The following is a 10,347-nucleotide window of genomic DNA, read 5'->3' on the forward strand; positions in this document are numbered from 1 at the left end:
ATTTTTGTGTTTGTTATGGTGTGTGTGTTTTGCTTTTTTGTGTTTGTTATGGTGTGTGTGTGTGTGTGTGTGTGTGTGTGTGTGTGTGTGTGTTACATAGCACTCCTGTGGAGGTCAGTACACATTCTGGAATTCCATTTTCTCCTTCCAGCATTTGGAGTCCAGGTAGTCAGGTTTGGCATCTCTCGGGCCTCCACTGCTTTTTGTTACTCTAAGGTAGAGAAAACAAACGAGAGGAGACCCCATCTGAAGCGTTTCCGGTCTGCAGTAGAAGTGAAGCCCAGCCTGGCAGCTGTACTGAGCCGCCGAGAGGAAGGATCTGGGAACCTGGAGGCACTGGGCTGAAGTTCACAGGGCAGAGAACCAGAAAGAAGACAGATGGAGGGGCCTGGGAGACACAGAGGCACCGAGATTGCATAGGAATCTGTAGGACGGCCCTGCAATTAGCCTGAATATCAGTCTGTGCTCAGGCGTGAAGGAACTCCAGGCTGGGGAAAGACGGCTTGAGGGGGATGAGAGAAGCCAGGCACAGAATTAGAGTGGGGATGGGGAGACCGTTGGGCACTGTACTCAGAAGGTTCTGCCTCAGTAGCAGGGCAAATTAGCCACAGACTAAACATCAGTCTGGTCCTACCCCATAAAGCAAACCCAGGAAGGGTCCAACTATTTCCAAAGAATGTAACAGAACAAAGTTCAAGAATATTTATATGAACACAAGAATAGCACATAACAAAGTAAAATTATTTTAAAAACCAGGAAGAAGAAGGAGAAGGAGGAGGAGGAGGAGGAGGAGGAGGAAGAAGAAGGGAAAAATGTTGCCAGGCATATATATATACATATATATATATGTATATATGTGTGTGTGTGTGTGTGGTGTGTGTATATGCAAAAAAACTGACTCACAACTGAAATTGAACCAAAAATGATAGAATAATGAAAGTCATAAAAATAGTTATACTGTCTTATGTACACTAAGAAAGGGAATGTTTTCAGAGTGACATAAGGACATGTAAAATTCTTTTAAACTCTTTAGTTGAACGTCAAGCTATTGAAACTACAGAGTCTGGAAGAAACATGTCGCGGATATGATTAACCACCGACTAGACATGGCAGGACGAGCTGTCCAGTTATTCTTTACTCCACTAGTGCGTCAAAGGAAACCCTTCCGGCAGGAAGAAACATGTCCTAGAGAAAACTAGCCATTCTCAAAGGCAGCATTGGAAATGGTAGAAATGGGTAAATATATGCACCCTTTTCATTTTTTGTCTTGCTCTCTTTATAAGATCATTGGCTCTCTAAACAAAAGCAGTAAGAATATTGGCGTCACTTCTGGTTTCCCGCACTTAAATCCTGTGCGCATGCGCCTAACCCTTTCCATTGCATAAGACCCCAGAGCATCGACCCTACCCACCTAGCCGCCGCAGGGTCCTCTATAAAGTCTTCCCAGCACAGGCTGAAATGTATGCTAGTGGGGAAGATGGAGGGCCGCTCACACAGCAGCTGGAGCTGATAATTTCGCAATATTACAAAAGGTTAAATTCTCCTTGCTTAAGGGGAGGTCGGTGATATCTAAAGAGGTCCCAATGGTCTTTCTTTGTTCCCAGCACTCTGAAGACTGAGGCAGGAGAATCTCTATGAGTTGGAAGCCAGCTTAGTCTACATAGTGAGACCCTGTCTCAAAACACAAAAACAACAAAGAAAACCTATTAGGTCCCCTCTCTGTTTTTTTGTTGGGTATGTTTTGTTTGCCTCTGGTGACCCAGTGGGTTTCATTAGGGCTGCTTAACGGAGCATGAGTGACAGGTCAGGCTGCATTTTAAAATTATTTCATTACAGAGCCGATAAAGCCTCAATCTTGAATATTTTTAATGCAAACCCCTCAGGTGCTTTTTTTCTTCTCCCCACTGTCTGTTTATACAGAATTCATCCTCCGCAGTCAGCTGAGCTGATGAAGACGGTGCCACCCCTGCCTGGTTTAAAGGCCAGGAGCCTCTGGGAACAAGAAGCTTCCTTCCTTCCTCCTTCCTTCCTTCCTCCTTCCTTCCTTCCTCCTTCCTTCCTTCCTCCTTCCTTCTTTCCTCCTTCCTTCCTTCCTTCCTTCCTTCCTCCTTCCTTCCTTCCTTCCTCCTTCCTTCCTTCCTTCCTTCCTCCTTCCTTCCTTCCTCCTTCCTTCCTCCTTCCTTCCTTCCTCCCTCCTTCCTTCCTCCTTCCTTCCTTCCTTCCTCCTTCCTTCTTTCCTCCTTCCTTCTTTCCTCCTTCCTTCCTTCCTTCCTCCTTCCTTCTTTCCTCCTTCCTTCCTTCCTCCTTCCTTCCTTCCTCCTTCCTTCCTTCCTTCCTTCCTTCCTCCTTCCTTCTTTCCTCCTTCCTTCCTTCCTTCCTTCCTTCCTCCTTCCTTCCTTCTTCCTTCTTTCCTCCTTCCTTCCTTCCTCCTTCCTTCCTTCCTTCCTTCCTTCCTCCTTCCTTCCTTCCTCCTTCCTTCGTTCCTCCTTCCTTCCTTCTTTCCTCCTTCCTTCCTTCCTCCTTCCTTCTTTCCTCCTTCCTTCCTTCCTCCTTCCTTCCTCCTTCCTTCCTTCCTCCTTCCTTCCTTCCTCCTTCCTTCCTCCTTCCTTCCTTCCTCCTTCCTTCCTTCCTCCTTCCTTCCTTCCTTCCTTCCTTTTGTTTGCTTATTTGTTTGTTTGTGTTTTTGTTTTTTGAAACAGGGTTTCTCAGTAGCTCTGGAGCCTGTCCTGGATCTCACCATGTAGACCAGGCTGTTCTTGAACTCACAGAGATCCTTCTATCTCTGCCTCGCGAGTGCTGGGATTAAAAGTGTGCGCCACCACCACCCAGCTGTATGTTTTTTGAGAGAGGGTTTCTTTCTGTAGCCCTGGAATTTGCTCTGTAGACCAGGCTAGCCTCAAGCTCAAGAGACCTGCCTGCCTCTGCCTCCCTAGCTCTGGGATTAAAGGTGTGTGCCACCACCGCCCAGCATCAAGAAGCTTTTTTTTTTTTTTTTTTTTTTTGGTTTTTCGAGACAGGGTTTCTCTGTGGTTTTGGAGCCTGTCCTAGAACTAGCTCTTGTAGACCAGGCTGGTCTCGAACTCACAGAGATCCGCCTGCCTCTGCCTCCCAAGTGCTGGGATTAAAGGCGTGCGCCACCACGGCCAGGCTCAAGAAGCTTTTTAAACACTGCATACCTCCCAGTTAGTTGTGTCTGATACAAACGGATGTGGTCTGTCCTATGTCCTATGTGAGAAATATATAATTTCTTTGAGATAGGGTCTCTCAATGAACCAGGAACTTGACAGTTTGACCAGACTGGCCAACTAGAAAGCCCTGAGATCCACTTTCCCAGGCATGAAGTTATAGGCCTGTACTGTCATGCCTGACTTCTTATCGTGGGTTTTTGGGGACTCAAACTCTAGTCACCTGTTTTTACCGACTGAGCCATCTCTTCAGCCCCAAGAAATGTCTTCTGGACCCGATGCTGCAATGTCAGGTAAAGCAACAGAGCAGAATGGCTCCCAGTGACTCACAGGTGAATCTAAAGGGCCCGCTCCTACAGCCTGGGGACCTTCAGACCACACCCAGCCATTTGACTGGCCAATCACAGTTTGGCCTCTGGTGACCATCCGAGTCTTTTCGCTCATGCTTTAGGCCAATCACAGCCTTGCCATCAGTCTAGTAGCACTTCCACCTGGGGACACACGCCCCTTCAGCCGCAGTGGGAACGGCTCATCCAGGCTTTAATCATCAGTGTCTGGAACAGTTTCCAATAGCCCCGGAGCAGCGTGTGCCTCAGCCACCGGGGAAGTCAGCGGTCTCCAAGTGTTCACGGAGTGTTTAGGATGGCTGGTCCAGGCATCGTGGTAGGCTGGCTGATTAGTAGACAGTCTTTTCGCTCAAGGATGCTCAGACAGCAAGACAGAGACCAGTAGCTGCCAATTAAAGAGCCGGATTGCCCCAACCCCAGAGTCTCTGCTTACTCACAGAAAAAGGTGCCAGAGAAGGGATGCTTAAAGGATAAACAGAAACAGCTTATCATTAGCAGTAATGGTGGTTGTAACAGTTTTAACGAGGTTTTAGCATGCTTGCTCCTGCCCTGGACCCAGGGAGAGGTGTGTCCCCTCATCTGTCCCAAGGTTACTAAAACTTTTCTCTTGGTTTTCTTCTTTTTCTTTTTTTTAAATTATGATTTTATTTTTTGAGATTATAGTATGATTAGATCATACCCCTTCTTCCATTTCTTTCAACCCCACCCTTGCTCTCTGTCAAATTCATGACCCTAAATGTATAATACAACCTGTTCCGTCTGCATAATGTTACTGGTGTGTATGCTACTGGCTGACCATTCGGTGTTGGATAATCAGTTGGCTCCCTCTTCCCCAGGAGGGACTATTTCTCCCATTCTCAGCCTTCTTAGTCGCCTGAAAGTCTCTGTAAGGCCCCTGGGCTTGCCCTCTTCCACTTTAGCGTGTCTGTTAGTGTCATCCTTGATTAGGACTTATGTAGACAGACCTGTTGGTGAGGCTTCGTGCTTCAGGGTATAGTCTCTCTGACATTTCCTTATTTTTTATCTATCTATCTATCTATCTATCTATCTATCTAACTATCGACAGGATCCCTCTGTATAGCCCTGACTGTCCTGAAATTCGCTATTAGACCAGGCAATCTCATGGCAGACTTTCTGATCTGGCTCTTACAGTCTTCCCGGCCCTCTTCCACAGTGACCCTTGAGCCTCAGGTGCAGGAGCTGTGTTTTAGATGTTACATTTTAGTCTACATTTTGATTGGCTGTGGTTTTCTGTAATGGACGCCGTCTGTTTCAAAGACAGGGACGACCCTTATCTGTGGCATAAGGACACATATTTAGAATGTGGTTGGGGACTGTGCTGCTTTAGTCAAGTGACAGTGGTGGGTTCTCCACTAAGATCCGTGACTTCACCAGCCCTGGTCAGCTGGCTAGGTTTCCACTTTAGCGTGTCTGTTGGTGTCATCCTTGTGGTAAGGGCCTGAAGTCTGCTTAGAGAGCTGTTGGTTACCAAGAAGGCGTGTGTGCCACTATTGCACTCTTGGGGTTATCGTGCCATGATGGCCATTGGTTCATACCCATAACGGCTGGGTATGACGTTGACTGCTTCTCTCCATTGGAAGTTTGCGTGGTGCCTTCTGATGCCATGAAAGCTCAGAAAGGAGACTTTAAGGCAGGTTCAGCTTGGATCCTCTGGGCCCTGCGTCAGAAGCGCACAGTGTCTTCAGCAATAAGGACTGACCTTAACCTCAGGAAGCAATCAATGGCACAGAAATGGCCTATGTTTTTATCTCTTGGATAAAGCAGACCAACACCTAAGAGAGTGATTCTCATGCCAACTCTTGGGGGTTTTCTTAAACAGTCTATGGGTATTGGAGGAAGCATTGCCAGGCTCCTTTGATTTCTTTTTTTTAGATTGACTTTTGTGCTTACCCACTCGTGTGTGTCATGGTCCCCTATACCAGAATATGCTAATGTTGTTCATTAGGAGGTCACCTGGGGAAGAGGTGTTTTCAGTCTCTGTGACAAAATAGGCCTAGACAAGATGTGACCTAAGTCATCCTCCCCCACCTAGAAAACAGAATGTTAATGAAGTTTTATTAAGTTACTTTTTAGTTTACATTTGATATAAAAGATGTTTGGAAAATAACATTGTCAGGATTTGAATGATCACTGAAACTCCTTCCGATACTATCCTGTGAACTGTGTCTTCAATATTCCCATGCCTCTATGCTGGTATGGGAAATGTTTTATGTTGGGGCTGGACCCCGACAGGGTCTCCTAAACTCCACCCCCAGGAGGTGTCTGCTGGAGTGGGAAGGTCAGTTTTCTTCAGTGGTTCAGGCCCAGATAGTCTCCCTGTGCTCAGGCAGATGGTCCTATAACCATTGCACATACAGGAGAGACTAAATACACTCAGTGGATATTTGAAAAGAGAAACACACATAAATTTAGTAGAGAAAAGTAGTGGTTGATTAATAAAAAAGGAACTAGAGAGGAAGGGACGGAGGTGGATCTGATCCAAGCACATTATATACATGTATGAATATTAAATCTTTTTGTTTTATTTTATTTTTCTTTTTTGTTTCTCGAGACAAGGTTTCTCTGTAGTTTTGGAGCCTGTCCTAGAACTCACTCTGTGGACCAGGCTGGCCTCGAACTCACAGAGATCCACCTGTCTCTGACTCCCAAGTCCTGGGATTAAAGGTATGTGCCACCACCACACAGCTAATATTAAATCTTAAAACGAAAACGAACAAGGCTGGAGAGATGACTCAGTGATAAGAGCACTGGTTGCTCTTCTAGAGGACTTGAGTTTGATTCCCAGCACCCACATGGTGGCTCATAGGCTTCTATAGCTCCAGATACAGGATCTGATAGCCTCTTCTGGTCTCCTCAGGCACCAGGCACACATGTGGCACATAGACCTGCATACAAACAAACCACCTGCCACATCAGAGAGAGAGACAGACAGAGACAGACAGACAGACAGACAGACAGACAGACAGAGAACGACTCAGGCTGAGAGTACAGCTCAGTGGTCAGGATTTACCTACCATGGGTGAAGCCCTAAAGTTCATTTCGCCAACGGAGGGTGAGGTAGGTGATAGTGGTAGATATGACTCTAACTTTGGGGGGTGTTTTGTTTTAATTTTTGTTTTAGTTTTTTGTTGTTGTTGTTGTTTTTGGAGACCGAACCTCACTATGTATTCTTGGCTGACCTGGAACTCAATATGTAAACCAAACTGGCCTTAGAGGGCTTTTGTTGTTGGTTTGGTTTGGTTTTGCTTTTTCAAGACAGGGTTTTCCTGTGTGATATCCCAGGCTGTCCTTGAACTCACTCTGTAGAACAGACTGACCTCGAACTTACAGAGATCCACCTGCCTCTGCCCTCCTGAGTGCTGAGATTAAAGGCGTGCACCACCACTGCTTAGCTGGATAAAGTGTTTTTTTTTTTTTCTAAACCAGTTTTAGTCTTTATTCTCCGTCTGCTGCATAGAAGAATTGACCAGTGCACATAGGGACAAAATCTCAGTCAATGCTTTTTCACTGAGGCTGGGTTTCCTTACCTTGTTAGTCAATTACTCAGCAAAATGTATCTGCCTATTCTTTTTTTTTTAAATATTTATATACTTATTTATTTATTCATTATGTATATAATAATCTGTCTGCATGTATGTCTGCAGGCCAGAAGAGGGCACCAGACCTCATTACAGATGGTTGTGAGCCACCATGTGGTTGCCGGGAATTGAACTCAGGACCTTTGGAAGAGCAGGCAATGCTCTTAACCACTGAGCCATCTCTCCAGCCCCTGCCTATTCTTTAATAAGGTTTGAATTGCTACTTAGGACTAAGTGAAAATGTTTTAAAGAGTATTCGTGTTAGCCTTGGCAACAGGGTGAGACTCTCCTTATAGTATGTATCAGTCGACTCTGAGTTAAAAACCACCACCATGACAGTGATATCATCCCGATACATCCTGGTTACATCTCCTGGTAACGTCAGCATGGCGGCCAGTCCCTCTGGCTCCATCTCCCCATGCTTGTTGCTCCCGATGGCGTGTCTGATCAGATGCGCGGCTGCATTTTGGTCAGCTATATGGAGATCACTGGTTTTCCTCTGCAGCAGCAGACTCTGCATGAGCCCCAGGTTGGCCCATCTTTGGTTCAGGTGAGGCTATGGCAACCACCCTTGGACAGGTGCCCACCACCAGTCTTACCACATCCTCATTGCCCGGCTTGTCCCACAGACCATCTGAGGCCAGCACAAGGAACTCACCTTGGGGCCCTCAGGCTTGGCAGTCAGACAGGGTGGGGTGTAGTAGTGGGGCGGTGTGAAATGGTAGATGCTGAGGGACTCCCTAGGACACTACGCAGCAACTCTTTACTCCACTTGAGCCGGACATCCCCAAAAGCCCTGCAGGGTGTGAGGACACCCAGCAGCCTATCATCTATGATGATATCATGTTCTCAGACTCAGGGTGTTCTCTCTTAAGCAGGGATAGCTCAGCCTCATTCCAAGCATTGTGGTCACAGGTAAGAGGTAAACAGGACCACACACGATTGTCTTCTGGACACCAAGGATAGCCCGGCAGTCACCAGCATTTACTACATGCTGGGGCCATGCAAGCTGTTGGACCAGAAAAAGCAACCTGGAGGGATAAGTCTTCCAGGGGAGCCTGAGCTTCTAGTGAGATGTCTGAATCCAGTCTCTGGAAGGAGTACATCAATGCTTCTTCAATGCTCAACCCCATTTCCATATGCAAGTCAAGAAGTTCCTGCCAATAGTCTCAGAGGTGGTTCAGGTGTACGGAGGTGGCATCCTTATAAATACTATCCCCAGGATGCTTGAGCCATGAAGGATAGGCAGCAAAGGCTTCCCGTTTTCCATTGCATCCTCCGTCTGCTCTGAGGTTTGGTGGGACATCAGGGACACTGCCATGTAGTAGAAGAGTCCCTCACTCACCGCTTGGGCACATGCATGGCCACCATGGCCATCAAAAATGCCTAGTCATCAGTCTGTTGGTTTACATGTGGGAAGCTACACCTTGTTGGCCCTTTGTTTGGTCGGAAATGTCACCTCGGCTCCCTTTACACAAAAAGTCTGGAATATTCAGCTAGGGGCTTCATGCCAGCCTCTGGCATAAGCTCTCTCCCCTGAGAGTTGCCTCAGTCCAAACTCCACCTCTGAGGAAGCCCGCCAAACAGTGACCCCCTCCCCAGGGAGGATCAAGACCACTCCCACAGGCTATTTAAACTGACCCCCCCCAGAGAATGAACACATGATCTCCAGGTTTCCCATGGTCTCCCCTTCTCTCTCTTCCCCTCTCCATGTTTTCCTGGGGGCCACCCAGGAGTATTATTATCTATTAAACATGGTCATCTTTTAATTCAGACTGATTTGCGTCAGCGGAGAGGTTCGACTCAAAAAAATACTTATCCTCCACTGGGGAATTGGCAGCCAGCTGGTTGCTCTCAAACCTTAACACTGAATGTGGAACTCCAGTGTTGGAATCAAGAACCTTGTGAGAGGGCTGGAGAGATGGCTCAGGGGTTAAGAGCATTGCCTGCTCTTCCAAAGGTCCTGAGTTCAATTCCCAGCAACCACATGATGGCTCACAACCATCTGAGGTCTGGTGCCCTCTTCTGGCCTGCAGACATACACACAGACAGAATATTGTATACATAATAAATAAATAAATAAATATTTAAAAAAAAAAGGAGAAGAGGCCAGCTCGAAACATGTCATTGACCTGTTCAGGGCTAAGCTGTAGGTGGAAATCCTCTTCCTCGGTTGATGTGTGCCCATAGGCTTTCTGCAGAGCAAAGCTACCACATAGAATACTGGTCTTTAGAGTCAAAGATGAAAGCCTCCATTTCAGTTGACTCCTATTTGAGGCACCCCTTGAGTATAAGCGTCTACCTCCTTGTAATATAGCAATTCGGTTCCTTGCAGAATTGAACATCCAGTAGGACACCATACTTGACATTCGGAAGCTATGCTGGCATGTGGAGTGGTTGTTTTCAGCTCATTGGTTGCTTGGGAAAGGCAGAGGACCAGAGCAACAGATATACCCTCAGTCTAAAATGTATTCTTTAAAGTGACCCAGGGAGCATTGGTTGTTCTGACAGAGGACCTGGGATTGATTCCCAGCACCCACATGGCAGCTCATAAATATCTGTAAATATTTGTGAGATCCAGTGGCTTTTTCTGGCCTCTGAAGGCACTGCACACAAACAATTCTTAGCCATATGTGCGGACAAAACATCCATATACACAAAACAGAAATCCATAAATATTTGTAAATGACCTACCTGTATACTATGTAAGAAATGAACTTTAAATATGAAAACCAAATTGGTTAAAGATAAAATGGAAAAAGAACAAACCATATTAGCATTTGTCAAAAGATCTACAATGGATATTTTAATATTAGACCAAGTACATGTTAGGGTAAAGAGTGTGACCGGGTGTGAAAAAGCTGACTTATTGAGAGGACATAACAAACTTCAAAATGCATACAAGTGTCTGGGTGTGACACACACCCTTTTCATTGCAGCATTCGGGGCAGACAGGCAGATCTCTGTGAGTTCCAGGCCAGCCAGGGCTACATGTTGAGACCCTTTTGTTTAAAAACATAGGATCTGAGAGACCAAGATAGATGGGACATTCTCCTGCTTTCTCAGAAATGCCTGGGCAAAGGAACCAGTGCTTATGGTGTCCACCGCCCCTGGGAACCTCACTATAATTATGCCTTGACACCAAGTGTGCCCCCATGATCAAACCAGCCACACCCTACAATTACTCCGTGCCTGTGAGAGATAATGGCAACGTGC

At 46.3% G+C, this 10,347-nt stretch overlaps 1 pseudogene; it reads right to left on the reverse strand.

Annotated features, from left to right (window-relative positions):
* Positions 1-7,351: 7,351 nt before the first annotated feature.
* Positions 7,352-9,500, reverse strand: LOC121454783 (annotated as a pseudogene).
* Between the last annotated feature and the right edge of the window lie 847 nt (positions 9,501-10,347).

The sequence above is a fragment of the Microtus oregoni genome, unplaced genomic scaffold (assembly GCF_018167655.1).
Source record: "Microtus oregoni isolate MIOR12 unplaced genomic scaffold, Mior012 000012F_ref0000307, whole genome shotgun sequence".
In the NCBI taxonomy this organism is placed as follows: Eukaryota; Metazoa; Chordata; class Mammalia; order Rodentia; family Cricetidae; genus Microtus; species Microtus oregoni.